This window comes from Pongo abelii, chromosome 16 (genome assembly GCF_028885655.2).
Source record: "Pongo abelii isolate AG06213 chromosome 16, NHGRI_mPonAbe1-v2.0_pri, whole genome shotgun sequence".
In the NCBI taxonomy this organism is placed as follows: Eukaryota; Metazoa; Chordata; class Mammalia; order Primates; family Hominidae; genus Pongo; species Pongo abelii.
Window position 1 is genome coordinate 15,193,371 of NC_072001.2, and position 26,421 is coordinate 15,219,791.

The following is a 26,421-nucleotide window of genomic DNA, read 5'->3' on the forward strand; positions in this document are numbered from 1 at the left end:
GCAAAGTAAACATACATGTTGAAGACCTAACGCTTTTTAATAATTTACAAAGACACTCCCGAAAGGTTTAATGCAGAAAAGGAAAGAGAGAGAGAGAAAACAGAAAGGGGGGCGAGAAGAGCTGGGGAGGGGAGTGAAAGGGAGAGAGGGAAAGAGGGAAGAGATGGAGAGGGAGGTGGGGAAGGGAAAGCCTCCTTCCAAGGTAGGCAGGGTGTGCCGGGTTTCTGCACCACGCTGACAAGACCTTGAGAATGGACGGTCACAGGAAGCCAAGTCACAATGTCATCTCCCTGCCCTCAAATCCAAAAGGTACACACAAGCTTGTTTTAACGACAAATGACAGTAGCACGAATCTGCCGCTTTACCCCACAGCAGGGCGCGTGCGTGAAACAAATCACTCAAAAGGATCGCCTGCAGAAAAACCCACAGCCGCCACCACTTGAGAGATGGAGAGAGGCCCGAGGCTGCGCCGCGGGCGGCCGCCGCGTCCACGCCCGCCTCCCGTGCTCCGCCGCCCGCCAGCCCCGCGCCCGCACCGCCCCCGCCACCGGCCGCCCAGGTGCCCCAGGCCAGGACCTGACGCGCAGGGCCCAGTGGCCTCACCCCGCCGACGTGCGGACGCAGCCTCCCAGGAGCCGCTGGCTCAGCCGGCGCCCGCGATCCCGGCGCCTCTGGCGGCCCGAGGGGCGGGCCGACGCGGGACTGCCGCCCCCCTGCGTACGGCCAATCGCAACGAGGCTGCTCCGCGGGCGCAGCCAATGGGGAAGAGGAGCCCTTCGCCGCTCCTCCCGTCTCTCCGGCTTCCAGCAATCCCGCTTATCTTCCTACTTGGAGCGCCCTGGCCGCGCCAAGGCCAACAGCGGGAGCCGGAAGGCGGGATTTCCGCACGCCAGCACTCCCACGGGAGACTGCTTGGCCCAGAGCGCTCTTAATCACGCGGCGGCAGGTGGTTGCGCTCACACAAACTGGAGCTATCCAGGGCGCGGGTCTAGTGGGGAGACCAGCTCCCCTGGGTATGAGAACAGATCTTTGTGCGGTCGGCTCGCTTGGGCCTGCAGAGCTTCCTCCTGTGTGTTCAACTGAACACAGCAAAAGTCTTGGGCAGATTACACGGAGCAGCTGTGGAAGCACTGTGCAGGGAATCCAAGAAGGAAACAGACCTCCAGCGACCACAAAACAAAATTGAAGAAATATAAAACAATATAGGCTGGGCATGCTGGCTCACGTCTGTAATTTTCAGCCTTTGGGAGGCCGAAGAGGGAGGATCCCTCGAAGTCGGGAGTTGGAGGATCCCATGTTGCCAGACTGGGCAACATAGCAAGACCCCATCTCTAAAAAATAAAAATAAAAAAATTTAACAATTGGCCAGGTGTGGTGGCACACACCTGTGATCCCAGCTGCTCGGGAGGCTGAGACAGGAGAATCGCCGGAGCCTGGGAGGTCAATGCTACAGTGAGCTGAGATCGTGCCACCGCACTCCAGCCTGGGAGTAAGATCCTGCCTCTAAGAAAGAAAAATACTGGCCGGGTGTGGTTTCTTATGCCTGTAATCCCAGCACTTTGGGAGGCCGCGGCAGGTGGATTATTTGAGGTCAGGAGTTCAAAACCAGCCTGGCCAACATGATGAGACCCGCTTCTCTACTAAAAATACAAAGATTAGCTGGGTGTGGTGGCGCGTGCCTGTAATCCCAGCTACTCGGGAGGCTGAGGCAGGAGAATCGCTTGAACCCGGGAGATGGAGGTTGCAGTGAGCCGAGATTGCACCACTGCACTCCAGCCTGGGGGACAGAGGCTGCACCACTGCAGCCTTGACTTACCGAGTTCAGGTGGTTCTCCACCTCAGCCTTGCCAGTAGCTGGGACTGCACGCACATGCAACCACGCCTGGCTAATTTTTGTATTTTTTGTAGACAGGGTTTTGCCATGTTGCCGAGGCTGGTCTCGAATTCCTGGGCTCAAGTGATCCACCCGCCTCAGTCTCCCAAAATGCTGGGCTTACAGGTGTGAGTCGCTGCACTCGGCTAATAGTAATGAACTTTGAACAGAAGGAAAGATGTTATTATTTTGTTGGTTATGTTTTATCTATATTTTCTAATTTTTCTAAACATGTAAAGATAAAATTCTAAAAACTCAATAAGACCTCAGAACAAAAAAATTAGAGTATAAATATTTATTTTAGTTAACTTGTACAAATTTGGTTTCTGGAAAAAGAATGGAATAGATTCCCTGAGAAAAAAAATACACCACTTTGGCCGGGCGTGGTGGTTTACGCCTGTAATCCCAGCACTTTGGGAGGCCGAGGCAGTGGATCACCTGAGGTCAGGAGTTCAAGACCAGCCTGACCAACATGAAGAAACCTCTGTCTCTACTAAAATTACAAAATTAGCACGCACCTGTAATCCCAGCTACTCAGGAGGCTGAGGCTGGAGAATCCCTTGAACCCAGGAGGCAGAGGTTGCAGTGAGCTGAGATCGCACCATAGCACTCTAGCCTGGGTAGCAAAAGCAAAACTCTGTCTCAAAAAAAAAAAAAAAAAGAAAGAAAGAAAGAAAAGCAGACTGGCCGAAAGGATTAAAAAACAAAATATGATCCACCAATGTGCTATCTACAAGATAAATATTTTAAATACAGAAATGGACTGAAAGTCAAAGGATACAAAGATACAATTAAAATAGTAACCAAAAAAGAGCTGAAGGGGCTGTACTAATATCAAATGTAATACACTTTAAATTAAAGCAGGGCTGGGCATGGTAGCTCACGCCTATAATCCCAGCACTTTGGAAGGTGGAGGCAGATAGATATTTGAGCCCAGAAGTTCGAGATCAGCCTGAGCAACATGGCATAATCCCATCTCTACAAAAAATACAAAAATTAGGCGGGCATGGTGGTACCCACCTGTGGTCCCAGCTATTTGGGAGGCTGAGGTGGGAGGATCATGTGAGCCAGAGAAGTTGAGGCCGCAGTGAGCTAAGACCGGGCCCCTGCACTCCACCCTGGGCAACAGAGCGAGACCCTGTCTGAAAATAAAAAAAAATAAAACACGGGGTTGAGAGACAAAAAAGGACATCCTTTTTTTTTTTTTTTTTTTGAGATGGAGTTTTGCTCTTGTTGCCCAGGCTGGAGTGCAATCGTGTGATCTTAGCTCACTGCAACCTCCGCCTCCCGGGTTCAAGTGATTCTCGTGCCTCAGCCTCCTGAGTAGCTGGCATTACATGTGCCTGCCATCACGCCCAGCTAATTTTTGTATTTTGGTACAGATGGGGTTTCACCATGTTGGCCAGGCTGGTCTCGAACTCCTGACCTCAGGTGATCCACCCGCCTTGGCCTCCCAAAGTGCTGGGATTAGAGACGTGAGCCACCACGCCAGCCAAAACCTTCATTTTAAAAAAGGCTGGGTCAGGCATCATGGCTCATGCCTGTAATCCCAGCACTTTGAGAGGCCAACGCAGGTGGATCACCTGACATGAGGAGTTCGAGACCAGACTGACCAACATGGCGAAACCCCGTCTCTACCAAAAATACAAAAATTAGCTGGGCATGATGGCCCGTACCTGTAATCACAGCTACTCAGGAGGCTGAGGCAGGAGAATTGCTTGAATCCGGGAGGCGGAGGTTGCATTGAACTGAGATTGTGCTACCACACTGCAGCCTGGGTGACAGAGTGAGACGCCATCTCAAAAAAATAAAGGCTGGGTGCCAGATGTGATGCATAGGCCTAGTTTGTTGACTCCTGTGCTTAAGATATAAAACTCTAAAGAACAGTGGGAGGGAGCTTCCCTCTAGAGGCACAGGAGCAGGCAAGTTGGTCCCTGAGCAGTGACTTTATAATAACATGTTACACTGTGTTTTTTGTTTTTGTTTTGTTTTTTGTTTGTTTGAGACGGAGTTTCGCTCTTGTTGCCCAGGCTGGAGTACAATGGCATGATCTCAGCTCACAACAACCTCCGCCTCCCAGATCAAGCGATTCTCCTGCCTCAGCCTCCCAAGTAGCTGAGATTTCAGTCATGCAACACCACGCCCGGCTAATTTTGTACTTTGAGTAGGGACGGGGTTTCTCCATGTTGGTCAGGCTGGTCTCGAACTCCTGACCTCAGGTGATCTGCCCGCCTTGGCCTCCCGAAGTGCTGGGATTACGGGCATGAGCCACCACACCCAGACTTTTTTTTTTTTTTTTTAGACAGCGTCTGACTCCGTTGCCCAGGCTGGAGTGCAGTAGCGCGATCTTGGTTCACTGTAACCTCTGCCTCTCAGGTTCAAGCGATTCTCCTGCCTCAGCCTCCCAAGTATCTGGGATTACAGGCATGCACCATCACATACGACTAATTTTTGTATTTTTAGTAGAGATGGGGTTTCACCATGTTGGCCAGGCTGGTCTCAAACTCCTGACCTCAAGTAATCCGCCCGCCTCGGCCTCCAAAAGTGCTGGGATTATAGGCCTGACCCACCGGGCCTGGCCCTGTGTTTTGTTTTATGTACATTTCTATATGTGTTATATTTCAAATAAACTAAATATTAAAACAAGGAATAACTGATAGCTATGCACAATCAAAGGCATTTAAATGTCACCCTCACAAATAATTTTTTTGTTTTAAGCAGGGTCTCACTCTGTTCCCCAGGCTGGAGTGCAGTGGCACCACCTTGGTTCATTGCAGCCTTGACCTCCCAGGCCCAAGCGGTCCTTCTACCTCAGCCTCCCGAGTAGCTGGGACTACAGGTGCACTCCACAACACATGCCTAATTTTTGTATTTTTGGTAAAGATGGGGTTTCACCATGTTGGCCAGGCTGATCTTGAACTTCTGGGATCAAGGAATCCACCAACCTTGCTTTCCAAAGTGCTGGCATTACAGGCGTGAGCCACTGTACCCGGCCGAGAATTGCTTCTTCTCTTTACCTAAGTAGAGACCTCTGCAGAAACACTGGGAGATCTTTGGAGAGGGGAGATTTTTCAAATAAGAAATTTAATACTTGGCCGGGCATTGTGGTTCACCCCTGTAATCCCAGCACTTTGGGAGGCCGAGGCGGATAGATCACAAAGTCAGGAGATCAAGACCATCCTGGCTAATATGGTGAAACCCCATCTCTACTAAAAAATTATAAAAAATTAGCCGGGCATCGTGGCAGGCGCCTGTAGTCCCAGCTACTTGGGAGGCTGAGGCAGGAGAATGACGTGAACCTGGGAGGCGGAGCTTGCAGTGAGCAGACATCAGGCCACTGCACTCCAGCCTGGGTGACACAGCAAGACTCCATCTCAAAAAAAAAAAAAAAAAAATTAATACTTTGGGAGGCCGAGGTGGGCAGATCGTGAGGTCAGGAGATCGAGACCATCCTGGCTAACACGGTGAAACCCCGTCTCTACTAAAAACACAAAAAATTAGCCGGGCATGGTGGCAGGCGCCTGTAGTCCCAGCTATTCAGGAGGCTGAGGCAGGAGAATGGTGTGAACCCGGGAGGCAGAGCTTGCAGTGAGCTGAGATCGTGCCACTGCACTCCAGCCTAGGCGACAGAGTGAGACTCCTTCTCAAAAAAAAAAAAAAAGTAAGCAGAAACATCATCAGAAGCAGTTGATAAGAATTCCAGGGAGTCCTCTAGGAATAAAGAGGCATTCTAAGGGATGGCTTTTTAAAATGTTTCCTCTAAAGTCATCTGTCTCATTAACAACGAGTATTGTCTAGAAGGATCTCCTTTTATTTATTTATTTATTTTCTGAGATGGGGTGTCGCTCTGTCACCCAGGCTGGGGTGCGGTGGTGTGATCTCGGCTCACTGCAACCTTCGCCTCCCAGGATCAAATGATTCTCCTGCCTCAGCCTCCCGAGTAGCTGAGATTACAGGCACCTGCCACCAGGCCCAGCTAATTTTGTATTTTCAGTAGTGACAGGGTTTCACTGTGTTGGCCAGGCTGTTCTTGAACTCCTGACCTCAAGTGATCTGCCCGCCTTGGCCTCCCAAAGTGCTGGGATTACAGGCATGAGACACTGTGCCCAGCCCAAGGCTCTCATTTTATAAACTGACATGATTTCTTTTTCTGTTATGAATGAACACTGTTCTGGTCCTTCAGTAAACCCATCACATACCATTAACCATGTCATCTATAGGTACTTTTTCTGCAGTGTTAATGTCGTCTTCATTATCACAATCACCCTGATTCAGATCAATGTCAGCTCTATCACCATGGGTGAACGAAGAAACCGGAGCCTCTTTGTCAATATTAAAAGCTTTCTTGTTATCCGCTTCTTCCAGCTTACTGACAAACTGAAGGTATATTTTTTGCATATGTAAGGATGTTACATATTTTTCTCACTTTCCTGAAGAAGCCATCAAAATCACCACCTTGTTCATTATCATCAGTGATACAGTTGAAGGTCAGAAGTTGTGCCAGGCATGCAGAGCTGTACCTTTAGTCACTGTGTTGCAGGCACTGACAACTGCATATATGGCATCCTTCACTCCTTTTGAAACCCTTTCACACCCATACATCTATTCACAGCTGCGAGCGTATTGTTCAAGAAAGTGTTTTTATGTTTACTCTTCATCAATCTAGGGATTCCCTGGTCACATGGCAGTGAAGTCACACTTCAGGGAAAGCACACAGCATAAACATTATTTTTGATAAAATTGCAGCTGCAGGATGAGCTGAAGAGTTTTAAGGAGGAACAGTCATCATCCAGTCCAGCTTCCCTGAAATAAGCACCAACTACTGCTACAAAATGTTTGTGAAACCAATCAGAAAAGATGTTCCTAGATATCCATGTCTTTCTGTTAGCATAATAATGAACTGGTAAGAAATTCATGCCTTTAGGGCAGGTGCAGTGGCTCAGGAGCTCGAGACCAGCCTGGCCAATATGGTGAAAGCCTGTCTCAAAAAAAAAAAAAAAAAAAAAAAAAATCAGGAGATGCTTTATCACCACAAATCTTTTTTATTTTTTATTTTTTTTGAGAGATTTTTTCACTCTTGTTGCCCAGGCTGGAGTACAATGACATGATCTCAGCTCACTGCAACCTCCGTCTCCTGGGTTCAACTGATTCTCCTGCCTCACCCTCCCGAGTAACTGGGATCACGGGCACGCGCCACCACGCCCAGCTAATTTTTGTATTTTTAGTAGAGACGGGGTTTCACCACGTTGGCCAAGCTGGTCTCAAACTCTGGACCTCAGGCGATCTGCCTGCCTTGGCATCCCAAAGTGCTGGGATTGCAGGCATGGGCCACCATGCCCGACCCTAGCACCACAAATGTTTAAAATGTTAATATCATGATTTTTCAGAAATTTCTGCAACCAGCCTGTTGAATATTCACAGTTCCTTTCAATTTTCAGTTCATCATGATATATCTTTATTTCATGATTAGTGCACAGTAAGTTGCATGTGTTCACTGCATTGCTGATGGAGCCACTCTCAATACACAATGGAGATCTTCATTATTAGCTTCATGTGGTGTTTTTCTATATTTCATTAACTTCTGTTAATCACCTTCAGCACAGAACATCAACAGTTACCCTCCTGTTTCTTCATATCATACATGGTGGTCATTCTAACACCATACTCTTCTGTAAGATATTTCACACTTACACCACTGTCTAGTTTCTCCAAGAGCCTGACTTACTTTCTGCACTATACATAAACATAAATTCTTCCTCTTTTCTTATTACTCTTATCCATGGGGATATCTGCAGGCTTTCTGAAAAGTTCAACAAAAGATTTATACCACAAAGCAGGAAAAAAATTGTTTTTAATTTCAAAACACAATGAATAATGCAAGGAGGCTTTTGCCCCATGTGGGTTATTTTGGAAAACTTTCTGTTGGTGCATCCAGCCTGCACGTGTGCCATTTTATCACCTTTTATGGCTATAATTGCATGGGAAAATCTGGCCATGCACGTAAAAGATACATCTAAGCTGAAGGGAGCTGGAAGGATAGTTTTTCCCTGGAGGATGTTGAATAAACTGTGCTGTGTTCCTGTGTTCTGACTGACCCATTGCATGAGGTCAATTGTGGAATTTTCTACTTGTGGCATTATGTCAATATTCAAAAAATTTTGATTTTGGAGCATTTTGGATTTTCAGATTAGGAATGCTCAACCTGCATTTTAAACAACATCTCTGTGGATTATGTAGGATATCAGAATGACATTTCAACAGAATATTATATAATTGGCACTACCATGTGAATTTCAAAACCACTTTATAAGCACTTCATCAATTTAGTGTCATATGGTTGTATTATTGTCTCATGCTAAAAAACTGAGAACTGTACATCTAAACAGAATTATCAAAAAATATAACAGACATGGGAGGCCAAGGTGAGCAGATGGTTTGAGCCCAGAAGTTCAAGAACAGCCTGGGCAACAAAGTGAGACCATGCCTCTACTGAACATAAATAAATAGCTGCCTGTGGTGGCACACACCTGTGGTCCCAGCTACATGGGAGACTGAAGCAGGAGGATGGCTTCAGCCCAGGAGATAGGGGCTGCAGTGAGCCAAGACAGTGCCACCGCACTCAAGCCTGAATGACACAGCGAAACCCTATCTGTAAAAACAAAATAATAATAATATATATAATTGATTATATGTCATTAGCTCTATAAGATAAAAGTATATGTCATGTAGGCAAAATGCAGAAGAATAAGATTTAATATATATGCAATTGCTTTATGGATCAAAAGAAAAGAAAAAAATTGAAAGATTAAAAATGGAATTTTGGGTATGGCCTTTAAAAAATCTTGTTACAGGTCGGGCACAGTGGCTCATGCCTGAAATCTCAGCACTTTGGGAGGCCAAGGTGGGCAGATCACCTGAGGCCAGGAGTTCGAGACCAGCCTGGCCAATATGGAAAAACCCCATCTCTACTAAAAATACAAAAATTGTGTAGTGGCGCACACCTGTAGGCCCAGCTACTCAGGAGGGTGAGGTAGGAGAATTGCTTGAACCCCTCAAGATCACACCACTGAACTTTAGCCTCCATCTCAAAAAAAAAATAGCAAAATCTTATCATGTTTTATGATCAAAATATCAAAGTATATATTTTTCTTCAAAGTAATGATGAAAACAGCTAGGCAAAGTGGCCCACGCCTGTAATCCAAGTACTTTCGGAGGCACAGGCAGGAGGATTACTTGAGTCCAGGAGTTCAACACAAGCCTGGGGAACATGGCGAGACGCTGTCCCTACAAAAACTTAAAAAATTAGCCAGGTGTGGTGGGAAGCGCCTGTAGTCCCACTCAGCTATTTGGGAGGCTGAGGCAGGAGGATCACTTGAGCCCAGGAGTACGAGGCTGCAATGAGCTAGGATTGTGCCACTGCACTCCAGCCTGGACAACAGAACAAAACCCTGTCTCAAAGTGGGGGCAGGGTGGTGACTTACACAAACCCATCAAATTAGTTAAGTTTTCTTTTTTTTTTTGGAGATGGAGTCTCACTCTGTCGCCCAGGCTGGAGTGCAGTGGTGCGATCTCGGCTCACCGCAAGCTCCGCCTCCCAGGTTCAGGCCATTCTCCTGCCTCAGCCTCCCGAGTAGCTGGGACTACAGGTGCCCGCCACTTTGCCCGGCTAATCTTTTTGTATTTTTAGTAGAGACGGGGTTTCACTGTGTTAGCCAGGATGGTCTTGATCTCCTGACCTCGTGATCTGCCCGTCTCAGCCTCCCAAAGTGCTGGGATTACAGGCGTGAGCCACCGCGCCTGACAAATTAGTTAATTATTGAGGTGGCAAGGTCATAATTCCATCCCAACGTCTCTCAAAACTCCCCATGAACACTGTTCATTAAAACAGGTCCCTATGCTGTCACATCATGCCCCTTAGCCCCCTCCATCACTACCCTCCTCACACAAATTGGATCTCAGTCCTAGACAGTCTCCTTCTTTTGTCTTCTTCTTGGCAGCTTCCACAGGCTGTGTCTTGTTGCGTTTCCTCTTTTTTTTTTTTTTGAGACGGAGTCTCGCTCTGTCGCCCAGGCTGGAGTGTAATGGCGTGATCTTGGCTCACTGCAACATCCACCTCCTGGGTTCAAGTGATTCTTGTGCCTCAGTCTCCCAAGTAGCTGGGACTACAGGCACATGCCACCACACCTGGCTAATTTTTTGTATTTTTAGTAGAGACGGGGTTTCACCATGTTGGCCCAGCTGGTCTTAAACTGCTGACCTCAGGTGATCTGCTCGCCTCAGCCTCCCAAAGTGCTGAGATTATAGGCTTGAGCCACCACAACTGGCCGCGTTTCCTCTTATAATTGCTGTTTCCACTCTACCTTTGGGGTTTGCTTCTCTCACAGAGTAACTTCTCAGACTAGGTTTCAATCCTCCAGCTCTCTATTTCCTTGCAGCTCACAATGAAACCAGCAGATAGCACAAAAGACTGGAAATTAAAGTGAGAAATTCTGTACTGGGTACATCTATTAGGTGACAGAGACCTTATGGCTCGTAAAACCTAAAATATTTACTATCTGGCACTTTAAGAAAAGTTTACCAACTCTTTTCCTAAATAAAAAATAGAGTAACATACTGAGGCTGAGGCACGAGAATCGCTTGAACCCAGGAGGCGGAGGTTGTAGTGAGCCGAGGCAGCTCCACTGCACTCCAGCCTGGGTGACAGAGCAAGACTCCATCTCAAAAAAATAAAAAATATATAAAAAGATGCATACATTGATTCTCCTTTTTGAGCTCCATCAGACTCAAGCCTTAGGCCCCCAGGGCCAGGGAGAAAGACTTCTTTCTAAAACCCAATCACCCAAAGGTGAAAGAAGCTAGAAAAATATCTTACCGCTCAAAAAATGAACAAAGTGTCAATGCATGAAAGGTTCAGTACGGAATCTTTTTGTGATTTCCAGTAACACAGGTGATTCTGCGTACGGAGAACAAAATAGTAAGACTGGCTTCAGACCTTTTGGTTAGAGGTTCAAACACCCCACTGTCGCTGGCTAGTGAATAATCCGACAGGCATGTGGAGATGCAGCGTACCCTCCTCTCCAACCTCTTGGCACTGTCTTCTCAAAGAGTCACTGCTGCAAGTAAGGGACACATACAGGGTCAGGAAATGACAGCACCGGGTACCGGGGTCCTTGACGCTGGAGCACACACTTTGTCACTGAGTGTTCCAGAGACTCACTGGGACACACACACGGAGACTTGCTGCACTCTAGTTGTTTTTCACATTGGAAAATTGAAGAAATGAACTTCTGGCTACCTCTTGGATTCATAAATCTATTTCCACCCCCTTAATGAACACACGAACATAAGATGATGGTGAGAAGCCCCTCAAATGGCACTTTCTGAAAGCCGCGCACACCCACGAGACACGAAAGCAGCATTAGCCTGATGGGAACAGCAGTGGCGCTCGCCAAGAGGTCATGGTTTTCACTGCCTTCTTTATGCTGTCGGATATTTCCCATGTTTTATACAACAAATACTGCTTTTATACTCAAGAAAAAAACATTTTAGTTATCCAAATAAACGCTGGAAAAATTAGCAACCTTCAAAGCAGAGGACACAGTTGAACCCACACTCATCCTCTGAAAACACCACCTGGGAGGCCTGCGGCCCCGGGGGAGGAAGCTGGGGCTCAAGCCTGGTTGTCTCAGTGACAGCAGGCAGGAGCCTTCCAGCCGCCCTTCTGGGTTAGCACGCTGCTATTCCTGGCACGCTTATTTTTATCTTTCACATCAATTTTATTCAAGAGCCAAAAATAGCCATTGAAATGTTTCCTTTTAACATTTCATCAGCCATTTCTACCCATTTCCTCATAGCAATAAGTTCCTTTTAACAAAACCAATACAAACGTGTATATAATCTTCCCACGCTAAATGCACCTGTGAGCCCAGGAGTCTGCTTTCTGGAGGGGCGCACTCGGCTGGAACACGGAATCAAATTGGAAGCCCCAGCTGGGCACTCCACCGTCACTCAAAGCCAGCTCCCGCTTTCATCTCTGCACTTTTCTTTGGCTGAGTTCTAGAAACGGAAAGGGTTGACCTTTGTGCCTTCCTAAACTGACTCCACTGGCGACCATCTCTCCTTTCAACCAAACTATCATCCACGCCAATGAAATACGAACATGTTCAACAGCACACGGAGCACATGGGGCTGTGGCCTTTGGCCTCGCGAGGTCAAGTGGAGGCCGAGTGAATCTTCCAAAGATCCGCCATGCCACATCCGGGGAATTCGCTGCTTCTCCCCCATCAGCCAGGGCTGGAAGCTGGCCTCCATCCTGGGGTGGCCGGAGTCACTGCCTCTCAGACAGATCAGGACTCCAGACGCCAGCTCTCCTCTTTATCCCCGCCACATGGAAGGACCCAAACACCTGGCCCTAAACTGCAAATGGAAGCACCCCCATCCACTGCATCAACCCCCAGCAAAGGAAACCACCACTACCATTTGCATTCCCAGCCCTGACACGCATGGTCCCCAGACTCAGCTGTAGATGCCTGAAAGGAAATAGCACCAGGTAACGAGCCTAAGCACCTGCAACCACCCTAGCCCAAGGCACAAGTCTGGCCACATTTCTCTCTCATCATCGCCATAGAAGTCAATGCAGAGAGGAAAGAAATGAAGGAGCTAATCCTCGAAGCCCAGGCTGAGTCACTGGACCCACAGGGTGTGTGGAAGTAGGAATTGCCAGGAGGAAGTCCCATCGGCAACTGCCCCGGCTGAGAAAAAGCACAGACTCTACGCTCCACACCCAGGACGCCTGCCCTGGGGCTTCAAGGGACAGAGGTGGGCCCTCACGAGCAGTGCCAGGGAGAGAAGGGTCAAATCTTCCCCATGTTCATGTGAAAATCTCTTTACTCCCTTTTCATCATTCAAGACAGACAGACACTAAGAGCCAAGGATGTGAACACTGCTTGGTAAAAAGGAAGAAAATATAGTAAAACCACAGCATAGCAAAGCTGCTAGGTGGCATATGACAGCAATGAACGCCATTACATTCCAGAAACAAACACATACAGGGAATAAACAGTGAAAGTGTCTAGGAAAGTTCTTAAACAGCTTTTGTAGCCACCATGAATATTAACAATGCGATAATGATAAGGCCAATTGCTAAGTTGTGTTGAAGCACAGCTATAAGATAACCCTCGTTGGCCACACCCCAGCCATCCTGAACACATCCATCCACAGCACAAAGGTATGCCTGGGGCCTGAGCAACAACACTGAGCAAGGGGACTCCCAAGGCCACTTACAGTGAGCACTTCTGTCGAGCCACATGAGAACAGATAAAAAAAAAAAAAGCACAAAGTGAAAACACTGCAGAATTTAAGCCAACAACATTAAATGGAGTATCAGTATCATAAAAACATCAATATGAGCAAAGTCAAGATTTTTACAGGTTTTGATTAGCTAATACTAATGAGTAGATGAAAATAGATAAGTATTTCATAATCACAACACATTTGACTTTTTAAAATCCAGGGAAGACAAAACTGTAACAAAAACGTAAATAGCATGAAAGACCACAGTGTATTGCCCCACTCCTTTGACCTGCCTTCTGTTTCCTCCAATTGATTGAAAACACAAGGAAAAAATCATTCAGAGGCTGGTTTGCAAGTTTGGACAACCTTGATTTTTATCTCACAAAAATTTTGTCTTATTAAGACTTGCTGGGGGACGAACTTAGACCGCAATGTTCCCAGCACAGCTGATACATGATGGGGCAGGGGAGGCGAGGAGCCCCCCAGTGTCCATGCCTGAAGCTGGCTACACAACCCGGCCCTCTGGGGACACCCAGCAGGGTCAAGTATGTCAAGTTTCTAAGGACACAAATAAATATGTCCTTGGAACAACATAATATATATGTGTCCTTGAAACAATGTAATAGATGTAACCTATAAAACTACCACCAGATGGCAGTATCATAAAAAGCTACCACTAGTCGGCAGTGTCACCCAAGAAACCACCACCGATGTCATATAAGAGTCTACCACCAGATGGCAGTGTCACTCGGGAATTTATCGGCGGTGTCATATAAGAATCTGCCACCAGATGGCAGTGCCATACAAGAATTCATCACCAATGTCATATAAGAATCCGCCACCAGATGGCAGTGCCGTGCAAGAATTCATCACCAATGTCATATACGAATCCGCCACAAGATGGCAGTGCCATACAAGAATTCATCATCAATGCCATATATGAATCCGCCACAAGATGGCAGTGTAATACAAGTAATAATCACGAATGACTTATGACTCCACCACGAGATGGCAGTGTCTACACACATAAGCAAATACTTCCCAGTCTGAGAAATTTCGACCATTATAGCATCTGCCACGGAAAGCAAAGGAAAAAATAAAGAAATCAGGATGTGAAATTAAGTCAGCGCTTCTCTCTCCCACTCTGTCTCTCCTCTGTCCCAAAGTGGCCCTTGGGCCTTGTGCAGATTTCATGCCTAACTAGACTGACATTCTGGACTCTCAATCCCTTAAGGAGAAGGTGGTGGGAGAGAGGAAGGAGACTAAGAAAAAAGTCCTAATTGGATATTTCCTTTTTGACTGAACGGAATAAACATGGAGCAATCAACGTGTGGTTATAAAGAGGAACAAAGCTAATGAAGGATACCTGCATGTATGGACTTCAGAAACAATATATCTGGGGATACCAAAGTGTGTTTGCAAACACAGGGGCAGACACCAAAATAGAGATACCAAAAAGCCATGGGGCAGTCTGAGGACATGATGGCCTCTGGTTACGCAGGTAAGTGCCAACAGACTACTATTTTATAGAGTGATGAACCTATCTATTGATCCACCAATCCATCTATCTCTTGGGTAACAGAATGGTGGTGAATGGAGGGGGTCACAGAGTTGACTGCATTCAAGGGTGGAAAAGGTGAGACTCAGTCCAGGTATGTGTTCAAGGTCACACAGCTAGAAGTGGACAGGGCAGGGAACAAAAGCTTGGTCTCCCAGGTGCTAGTTTGAAGCTGTTTCCACTACACCACACTGGATCTGCTCTCTAGTTTTATTTCTACCCTTTGAAGCATAAATACTCCATGGTATGTGACTAGGGTTTCTCAGCCTCAGCCCTCTTGACATTTGGGGCTGGACCATTCTCGAGGGGGAGGGGGTGCTGCCTTGTGCATGGTAGGGTGCTTAGCAGCATCCCTGGCCTACAGTCCCTACACTCGCCAGATGCCAAGAGCATCTCCCATCCCCTTGTTGTGACAACCAAAAATGTTTCCAGACATTGCCAAGTGTTCCCCAGGGGCAGGAGGCAAAAACACCCCTGGCTGAGATCCACTATGCTGCACAAATTATCTAGTGTTTGCCTCAATGGAACATTTAAAACATTTTTGCTGTGCAAATAAAAGTCAATTAAATGGGCTGAACTTCAGGAACGGGAGACCTTGTTCTTGATCCTCTTTAAAACCAAAGGAAGATAAAGTTGCCATGGGTGGCTCACAAAAGCACATGGGATCAATATTCCCTTCGATAGCAGTTTGGTCTTCCAAGCAGGCTACAAGCAGAAAGACCCCAGCTCCAAGGAGGAGCTGAACCAACACCATCTGAATGGATGAGGCTCCACGGAGCTCTGTGTTTTTCCATTTGAAGAACCACCAGAGCAACCAATTCAGTAGAAATGACTGATACTTACAGGCATGTCTTTTGAAATTACCCAATTATTTTCACTTCCACATTTGATAGAATTATGTTCTTGAAAACTATAAAAGATACAGAGATGTCAAAGCAACAAAAGAAGTCGAGATTTCCACTAGTTACAAGCAGACACCTGTTGGCATAATGGTCTCAGGCGGGCACACACTGACGGTTCCATCTCAGCAGGCATGCTGCAAAGGTCACGAAGGCCCTAATCCATCTCTAGCAGCCTCTGAATGTGGAAGACTGTGTGGTTCTTACCCTAGTTTTCAACAATTAAGTATTTTTTGAAAACAAGCCAAATACCTAGGAAAGACAACTTTGTCAACTTCAATGATCTTTCCCCAACACAGATCAGAAAGAGCAGGTGTGTGCTCTTCCCAATCACATCAATATTCCTAAACGTAGAGCTCACCATGGACCTGGAAAGCCAGCCGTCCTCACTCTGGACCCCACAGTTTCCTCCCTGGACATAACCCTTGCCCCGCAGGAGGCCGTGTCCACACTTACTTCCACCCAGGGGAGCGCCAGCTGGTGGGAGTCCTCGCTCGTGCGACCCTTCCCCATCCCCAGGGACCCCGTGTGGCTCAAGGGCCGCCACGCCTGGTAAGTCTTCGTCCCCCAAAGCTGAGGCGTGGGCCCACAGTGTGTCAAGGGTCCCCAGGCCTGGTCCCTCCCAGCTGTCCGCCAGCTGCGCCAGTGGCGAGTCCCGCCAGCAGGGAGGAAGGGCATGTCCAGGGGTGAGCTTGGGGGTGACAGCGAGGACAGGGAGGAGCGGGAGGACAGCGACGCCAGAGACTGGGGTGTGTCCGGGACCACCTCTGCTTGTGGAAGCCGGAGGGACCTGGGGGCTCTGAAAAGGGGGCATCTCACCCCAGCGCATTGAAGGGAATGAGGTGGAAGTGTAGAAGCTGGTTGCCCTCAGCGATGGGCTTCTCGTACTGCGGGAGGCCGTAGATGTCCATGAAGCTGACCGAGCTCAGGGAGCCCCAGCTGGAGGCCAGAGACCACGGCTGCTCTCCGAGGACACTGGCAGGGTGCTGGCACACAGGCTGAAATGAGACAGCATGGCCATCTGAGATGGCCGGGCAGCCACCCCTGCTCACCCTGTGAGCACGGAAAGAGTAGCAGAGAGCAGTCAAGTCGGCAACAGCAGAGACCCGTGCCCAAGTCCCAGTCCCAGTCCTGGCTGGAACACCTACTAGCCAGGTACACTTGCTTAAGCCATTCATCCCCTCTGGGCTCCCACGGGCTCACTGGGGCTGGGGTGAGAACAGTTCCCACCTTGGGCATTGTTAGGAGGAATATCTGAGAAAATGATACATCTAAGGCCCTTGACATTGCACTCTACCATATGGTAAGGGCTGAAGAATGTGCGCAGAGCCATTCTTGAGCAGCCAAATCTTACTAGCTTAAAAAATTCATATGCTTTAAAAAAAAACCCAAAAGAAAAATGTGCATGTGTATAGATGTACACCCCTGAAACTGTTAATTAGGTTACAAAATCCTTGAATACATTTGACTTCAGGCCTCTTACCCTGAAGCCAAATGTGGTTCTCTCCATATTCCCTGAGTCATACAGCAGTAGCATGTTAAATGTATAATGTATCCTTTCTGTGTTAACAACATTTCAGGTGAAGCTCCAGTAGGAGAAAAATAAGCTACAAGAAACGAGTTCACGTACCAGTCATTGGAACACTATGAACAAATACAGTTTTCTCTTTGAAAGTAACCTACCTTTTTAACTGGGACTGGAGGTAGGATGTTAAGCGGGTGGCTTCTTCCAGCTGCATAAGTAGACAATTCCTTTTTTCCTGAAGCAGAATCCTGTAGGTAAGAAAACAGTTGATGAGTACATTTCAAAAAACAGGGAGAATATTTTCATAACAAGACATTCCACTATCAATTCCCTCCAACTGAATCAGGTTGCGATGACCCCCCATTCTCAAAGCACCCAGCTCACAAGGGCCAAGATCACACATCCCTGGCACCCTGAGCAGGGCCTGCTACTCTGTGAAAGCACCAGGCACAGTGCACGGGGGAGGGGATGCCTGAGAAGAGGAGTGGGCACGGGGATGGGTCAATGTGTGGGTGGGTGGCTGGGTGGGTGAGCTACAGGTAGACAGATAGGTGGGCAGCTAGATGGGTGGGTGGCTGGATGGGTGGGTGGCTAGATGGATGGATGGGTGGGTGGGTGGCTGGATGGGTGGCTGGGAGGGTGGGTGGCTGGATGGGTGGGTGGATGGGTGGCTGGGTGGATGGGTGGCTGGGTGGGTGGCTGGGTGGGTGGCTGGATGGGTAGGTGGCTGGGTGGGTGGCTGGATGGGTAGGTGGCTGGGTGGGTGGCTGGATGGGTGGCTGGACGGGTGGCTGGACGGGTGGCTGGGTGGGTGGCTGGGGATGGCTGCTTGGATGGATAGGAGGAGGGTGAAGTGAGCAGAAGGACAGATAACTAGCAGATGAGCTCAAATGCAGAGCACGCAGTCATCTGTTCAAATTCCTTGGAACAAATCAGATTCCCTCATACTAGGCCACCTTCTAGACAAGAACAAATATCATTCTAAATTTATACAGTTAAAACATTAGAAGCAAATGAAACAAAATAGCAGCCGTTGCCATCTCCAGGTTATGGGGTTGGAGGTATTTTTGTTTTCCTTCCTTCTACTTTTTTCTACTTAGTAATTTTCTAGAATAAAATTTGTTCCTACTGCAGTAAGCCCACCACCTAGAATCGAGCCTACCATGGATAGGCACTCAATAAACAGTTGTTGGACAACTCCATGAATAAATATGTTCACCTCTAGAAGGAAACACTCCTGGTTTACAAATGGAAATGACACTGTGATGTGTGGCCACAGTAGGCCCCTTTAATACCTTCCTCATTCCACCAACAGGGAACGGGACATGCTGAAGGGGTTTGAAGAGCTTGGCTAGGTGGGAGTGAGAGGAAACCAGACACAGTGTCCGACAGCAGCCTGGGATTCAGAGAATCCCACCTGGCCGGTCACTCACAAGCTGTGTGGCCTTAGGCAAATGTCTCACCCTCTCTGAGCCCTTAGTTTCATTACCTGTAAAAATGGAGTCCACAATCTCCAGCTCAGGGAACTGATGCTGCATAGATAAAATAATGTACATCAAATGACACGTGATCGACAAAGAGCTGCTATCACCCATAAAGGAAACAGATGTGCCACCAACTTAGGATAAGGAAGACAAACCAGTCTGAGTTTGTTTACATGTTTCAACCACATGCCAGAAATTCTGATGAGCCTTTGTTTCTCTTGATGCAAACAAAATTCCAAATGGTGCCATGCAGAGGCCAGCTGGCAACAGAGTACAAGCATTGTTGCACATGAGCCACGACACAACCCACTTTCAAGTTCAATATCATATATTGAAACCAATGCTTTCCAAAGCATGACTCAAAGACCCTGCAGATCCCTGAAACTCCTTCAGGGGTCCCATGAGGTCCCCTCCTTCCCAACGGCATTCAGTAGGCAGCTAGATGGTCTTCACGTGTTCAGTCAAAATGACCCCATCTCAACTGGCCAAATGCACCAAGGGCCAAAGCAGCTGCCTTCTAGCAAGCCAGATGCTAAAGAGATGGACAGCAAGGGCAAATAATACCACTCTTCTCACTACAGTTTTTTGTTTCAAAAATTTTTATCAGTCATAAAAATATTACCAATATTAACACATAATAAGGTTTTTATTGTCTTTTTTTATTTGTTGAGATGGGGCCTTGCTCTGTTGTGCAGGCTGAAGTGCAGTGGTGGGATCAGAGCTCACTGCAACCTCCACCTCCCAGGATCAAGTCATCTTCCCACCTCAAGCTCCCAAGTAGCTGGGACCACAGGCACGTGCCACCACACCCAGCTAACTTTTGTATTTTTTGTAAAGATGAGGTTTTGTCGTGTTGCCTAGGCTGGTCTCAAACTCCTGAACTAAAGTAATCCTCCTGCCTTGGCCTCCCAAAGTGCTGGGATTACAGGCTTGAGCCACTGTGCCTGGCCTATTGTTATCTTTAATAAATAAATATTTAAAAAATTCCCCAGAGCTAACTTCTAAATTAGTAAATACTGACAGATAAAAATCCACGTAAACACTGACAGGTCCCTGGGTTGGGAAAAATGAAAAACAAAACAAAACAGTTAGAAAAAATAACTTTAAAAAAACTAACACAAACAAAAGCTCTTTGGAATCCACAGCACTTTAACATTGGAATGAGGTTCTGAGACCAAAATGTTTGAGAACAGCTGTAATAAACTCTTGAGTAGAATGTTCTAAGATTCCACTTACCTATGATATTTTAATTTTTAAGGAAAATGTTTTGATAGCTTGTACACATGAAAGTAATGTTTAAACAGCAATTCTGGGGCCAGGCGTGGTGGCTCACACCTGTTATCCCAACACTTTGGGAGGCCGAGGCGGGCAGATCACGAGGTCAGGAGATCGAGACCATCCTGGTTAACACAGTGAAACCTGTCTCTACCAAAAATACAAAAAATTAGCTGGGCGTGGTCATGGGTGCCTGTAGTCCCAGCTACTTGGGAGGCTGAGGCAGGAGAAAGGCATGAACCTGGGAGTCGGAGCTTGCAGTGAACCGAGATCGCGCCACTGCACTCCAGCCTGGGTGACAGAGCGAGACTCTGTCTCAAAAAAAAAAAAAAAAAGAAAAAGCAATTCTGAAGTTCCACTGAGGGGCTTACAGAAAGGCACACTGCTTTGTATGCACTGCCTCATTCCTTACTGGTCTTTGGGTTGTATCCCTGCTTTTCAGATGAAGAAACTCATATAAAGTCGCTTGCCTCTGCTACACAAGTTCAAAGTTCGGTCAGGCTGGCTTGACCCTAAAGCCAAGGCACATTACCAACAAACAGGCATTTCCTTTACTACTGAAAAACATTTCCCCAATTTTCTGTGATACTCACATCCTATCTGATGCTTATCAAGGGCGATATCCTCAAAAACCCCATCTTTTTCAGAAGATGGGGAGCTGAGAGTTTTCAAAGGGAGTTTAAAAGTGAGTTCAAAATACATCCCTCATTGGGCTTTGGAGCTGTAACTTGGAACCCACTCTCACAAGCACCAGGACACTATTAAGTCACAGAGGACCCCAGGGGCAGAGATGACACCAGCAGAGCGTATCCAGTGGCAAACAGTGACCAGCCCCAGGAAGTGATTTGTTGTAGGGAATTTACCCAAGCCTGGTCCAAGGCTATTAACTTTTTTCTTAATGCTTTTCAGAAATTCTAACCCAACCTGAATTCTATTAGCTCAAATCCCAAATTAATAGAATCTAAATTGAGTTCCTACTGAAAACTGGCTCCACTCTTGAGTGACCAGGTAGAATTTCCAACCCATCGCTAAATCCATCAGCACATTCCAGCTCTGTTTTCACACAGATGACATACATTTACACTCATACGTATGGCTCGGTTTTAGACTGCCTTTAGTCATGACTTATTTTCAGATTGTTTTATCTGTAGTGAAAAAAGTTTTAGATCAAATTCCCCCCTTCTATCCAATACAACACATTTGTCATTATACAAATAGGTGCATTTTGGAGTGTGCAAGAGACAGTGCATCTGGGTACAAGATCACACACAAGTGCCCATGAGTGCCACATGTGCAGTCTAATTTTATGCTGGTTATTCTGAAAGTTGCAGATGACTAAAAACGTAACTTCCTTACCAAACAGGGGCCACGCTGGCAATAACTGAGACATCTAAAAACTGGCTGGAAAATAAACTGCTAGAATAAGAGTCTTAGACATTTGCCTGACTTCTGTACTTATATTTTCAACAAAAAGAAAAGGGGTTACAGTTTCCTGGCAGAAAACTGGCCAGGGCCCAACTCCTAAAGCACATAGCCTTGTGTCTCCAATTCAAAGGAAACTAACTTCAAAGAATATTTACCACTGCTATGAAAAGGAGTAGAAAAGTAAGCTAACAGATTAAGAAAATATAAAGTCTAATTTACTGTCTTCATTTACTTTACATAAAGTACTTTATTGTAAAGATGCCATTAAATTATGACAAAGGAAAACGTGACTTCAGGTTCAGCAGAACCAAATTTTTGCTTTTTGATAGATCTTTCATTTTATAATCACCCCTATAATAAAAGCAGTCATCCTTGGAAAGAGGATTTCTCAGGATGACAGGCATCTTGCAATAGAGACGTGGGGTTCTCTGTTGAACATCAGCATCTTGTATAAATGCCTGCCACACACGAACATGAGCAAGCTAAAATAACAAAGGATATCACAAGCATTGACACAAGCCTTCCAAGAGATTATCTAGGTATGTGTCCTTCACCTCAAGCCTGCTCCCTCAGCCCAGGAGATGTGCACCAGCTCCCTCCAGAGATGCCGGCTCTGAGCAGCTGGGAGGCCGCTGCACGTATCATCTGCCAGGGCGGGAGGCTTGAAGGAGGTGAGCATCTCTCTCTTTCTCCCCCCGGATGACACCCCAGCCCAGCAAACGCCTCCCATTTGCTGCTGATAACACTGCAGGTGAGACAGGAAGACTGGGCCCAGCTCTACAGCTGGCACAGCTCAGCCTTAAGGCGCCAACCTCACTCTCTCTGCACCTGGCCCATGCCAGTCTCCTAATGCTGCCAGCCTGTGCTGGGGGAAGCCTCCTACCATGTGGCCCCATACTTGCACACTGCAAGCACCCCTCCATTGAAGGGAGGCGGCGTGGAGAAATGGGCCCTGTGTGTACCGGCACAGAAGGCCCAGAGCTACAAGCGCCCCACCCCCATGAGATGTGCGTGCCAGTGCTTAGCACATGTGGATGTGCTTCTCCCACCAAGGTCATTTAGCAGCAGATTCAGGAAACATGCTTGGGGCGATTAGGTCCTGGTCGAGGGCTCTGAGTCCCAGGACTCAGCACCTGGGCTGGTCTCATGTGAGGCCCCCATGTGTCAAAGCTGGTCTGGCTTTGCTGTCCCCACCCTTGAACCCAGGCATCGGGGCTAACACTGGCTCCATGGAGGGCTGCAGACTTGTACTCAGGGGCCACAGCACGTGTGTGTGCTGGATTTCCACATGTTGACAGCAGCCACAGTCAAAGGAGCATGGGTGTGGGGCCCTGAGATGCAGGCGACATTTGTGGGGCCAAGTCCTCCCCCCTTCACAGAGAAGCAACAGCAACTCCCAGGTCCTCCTATGCAGAACACACATACAAGAATATCAGGGGTGGAACAGAAGGAAATGTTTAGCTGAAAACAAATGCAGCCATGCAAGAGCACAGTAGAAAACTTCAGCTGCACAGTCCCTTTTACATTCAGATTCTCCTCGTGGTTGATTCCAGGTGAAGTGACAGGGCATGCCACCATCTCAGGCAAAATGAAATTCACCTGCCCAGGGCTCTGAGCTCAACTCTCCAGACACCACTGCTTCCCTGAGGCTGCCGTGAGCCCCTCGTGCCAAGCCACAGACTTGTCTCCTATGAAGATGACCCATGAACATCCAAGCATAAAGGACGCCAACAATACAGACACCCATTGTGAAACAGTAGGAGTAAGAGCATCTGAACAGATCCAATCATCCAAGCGTCTATTAGAGTCTCTGTGGAGCTGCTCATGTGAGCTCCGGGGGCGAGACTTTAACACGTGGGGGAGGGGCTGCTCTCCAAAGCCCAGCTGATAGCCACAGAGAAACTGCTGTTAAGTGTGGAAGGCAGGCCCAGCCTTTGACACAATCTGCAATCTCACACAGCAAGTGGAAACCAGGACACACAGCACACGAGGAAAGGCTGAACAACCCAGTGGCACCGAATACCAAAGCCGCCATGCTGGCTTTGCTTGTCCTGCGTGGTGAAGGAGCCTTGGGACAGATGCACGACAGGTGGCCAGCTTCCCAATGCCAGAGAAGAGTAGGCTCTCCTGGTTAGAAATCAAAGTTGGAGAGGAAAGCAGTAGGTGGATACCCACCATGCTCACCATGTCAGGAACAGGGAATTCTTCCCCCCATGCAACAGACCTGCCCGGGCCGGAGTGGGACCACAGCCTGCTCAGGGCACTGTCCCACAAAGGCAGGTGAAAGCACCAAGCACAAACTTTGGGAAGGGTGGGGCATGGTGGGAGGTGGAGGTCACCCATCTTCCCTCACTCCTTCCCCCTTATCACCTCCTGCGTCAGAGCAGAGGCTCCAGAGACCCAGGGAGCAGAAGGCAGTGTCCCCCACCGCATGCCCCTCCTAGACCAGGGAACATCCAGGCAGGAGAAGCCCTGAGCGATCATCAGGAACACCCTTCAGCCACACACAAGCCACCCCGTGGAGTTTTTCCAGCAGGCTTTCCGCTGGAGGTCCTGTCCCCGCTGACCCATCTCTCCATGGCGCTTTGTGCGGAGGTGGCCCGTGCACATCGCAGCTCCTCCTGCAGGTGCTCCCCCTCCTCCTCCAGCAGGGCCACATCTCCCGCGGAGCGGCGCTGTGCAATGATGAGCTGAAGCTCCTGCCGCAGGGCCTCCTTCTCCTTGATGAGCTGCAGCTGGTCCTTGTCAGCCTCGGCCATGCCTGGCCGGGACTCATTGTCAAGCTGGGCCAGCTGCTGCTGGATGTTGGTGACTTTGCAAGAGAGACAGGGAGGAAACAAGGACATCAGCGGACTGAAAACGCCATCTTCACATCGTCTCCACGTTCCACACTGATTCTGTAAACTCCCTTTGCCAAATAAGTAGTGAAATGATTGCACCAAGTGACCCTTACACTTTAAAGGATTTGGAAACAATGTCCTAAAAAAATGGTGCAGAAATCTTTTCCTGAAGCTCCCTTAGCCTGAGATTCGAGATGACAATAACCCCATCGTGCCTGTTCCGAAGACCTGACAAAAAGGCCAGCAGCCCTCAACATGCCCATACTCTGGGCGGCTCAGACTCCTGGTTTCCTATATGAAACTGTCCCAGAGCAGGAGGGAGTCTGCTTGTTTCTTCTGCCCACCCTCATCAGTAGCTAAACAGCATGCTGGACCCCCAGAAGTGCTGCCAGCCTCCCGCCTCCTCAGCTGTGTCTAACCACTGTCAGCCACTTTAGCAAAGTAACAAAGGAGAAATGCACTCATCATCTGGCCTCCTGAAGGGAAGACCTTCGAAGCCCCATGCTCCATGTCTTTTGGTTCTGTGTGCTCCTTCCTGTGCCAGAGCCCCTGGCCATACATGAATTCAAAACACCTTGCAGAGAGCAAGTGGGCACTTGACAAAAGCTGAGTGTATTGAACAGTGAACAAACACGCCTGAAAATATGTGAGAGGATGAGAGGCAGCCCTGTGAGTGTGGATGCTGCTGAGAGATGACCTGGGTGGATGCAAAGCACAACAATCCTCAAGGTGGAAAAACAGAGGCTCCTATCAGTTTCCATGCCTCGAAATTTCCAAATGCTTGCTTGGCAAACAGACTGCATTACTTTTTGTGTCATGAGGTGCTGTTGAATGCAGATTAAGTGAAACAGATGTGGCCTGTATTTTTAAAGCATCCTTTAAAAGTAAGAGTAGAATGTTTTAAGCCCTTTAAGTAGGGTTAAAGAGGAGGGATATGTTTCCAGGGAGAAACTAGGAATGGCAAACTCAACCTGAACCCCATGCTGTGGAGGCCATAGTTTGGAATACTCTCCCAAAAACAAAATCCAAAGGCTTCTCTGAGATCACAAAGAGCTGTGAGAACAGGGAAGTGGCAGGCACACATGGCCCTATATCCTCCGAGGGAGATGCAAGGCAGAGGTGCTCCTGAGACTGACTCCTCCTGTGCCCGCGGTCCATGGCACTAATCAAGGCTGGCTTCCCACCTGCTGGGTCTAGACCTCAGAAGCCTTCTCTACACTATGAGCAATGTGGACATCCCCAATTGACTAGCATTGCCACACACATTAAAACCTGCCACCCAGCCCTGAGCCAAGTCAGGCTCCACCTAAACTAGACACGAGGACAGGGACTCATGAGGATCGGGCATGACTCCTTCTCTAGCCACCAAACGAATCTGAAAGCCCACAGTTAAGGAAAGAAATGGGTACACAAGTTACAGTTTAAATGTATGCATTTTACTCAAGTCCACTTCAACAAGGTAAAGACACTAGTTGAATGTCAGTAGCTTTATTAGACAAGTTATTTTCAAACTTAAAACTAATTTCCGGAAAATGTGTGGGAAGATGGTGCCAAACCATGTCACCAGAAAAACTAATGACAGAGGCAGCTGAACAGGGCTAGGACTCCAACTGGGCTTAAGCATCCACCTACGTCTAATTAGTGTAATTAAAATTTGTGGCAGTCATATACTCAAAGCCCAAGGAAAATACACTCCAAGCAAACCCACAAATAAGTCAGTGCTAAATCAGACATTATACCCAATGACATTTCTGGAACATTCTACAGTAAACCAAGACAAGTTAAGAAATAAATATAAAAGATGGAGAACAATCAGCAAATCTGTGTCCTCATACTTTTTTTCATTTCCATTTATCTGATCCACAGGAAAGTCTACCTGAGCCCAGCTAAATTTTGCCTAACCATTTTGTACTCATGCTAATTATCATACATATAATATAAACAGAAGTATTTTACAAAGCACCCCTTTTGAGTTTTCTGAGCCTTAAATATGAAGAGATCAAGATTCCATTTGAGTCTGCCAGCTCTAGGTTAGCTGCTAGCCTACAAGGATTCAAGCTTTTGAAGGTGGCGGAAGATCCAATTCCAGATAATCATAACCTTTCCAGGAAAATCTCAAGTAATATGCACTATCAGAAAAAAAAAGTGAGAAAAAAATGAATTATAGGAGGGAGGAGAGGCAAAGGGTGAGTTTCAAAAGGGCTGTCTGCTGCAGGCTTAAAGAAACAGAACAGCAGCCCAAATTAAACC

The 26,421-nt window shown here is 47.5% G+C and overlaps 1 pseudogene; it reads right to left on the reverse strand.

Annotated features, from left to right (window-relative positions):
• Positions 1 to 12,345: 12,345 nt before the first annotated feature.
• Positions 12,346 to 20,703, reverse strand: LOC129050533 (protein WWC3-like; annotated as a pseudogene).
• Between the last annotated feature and the right edge of the window lie 5,718 nt (positions 20,704 to 26,421).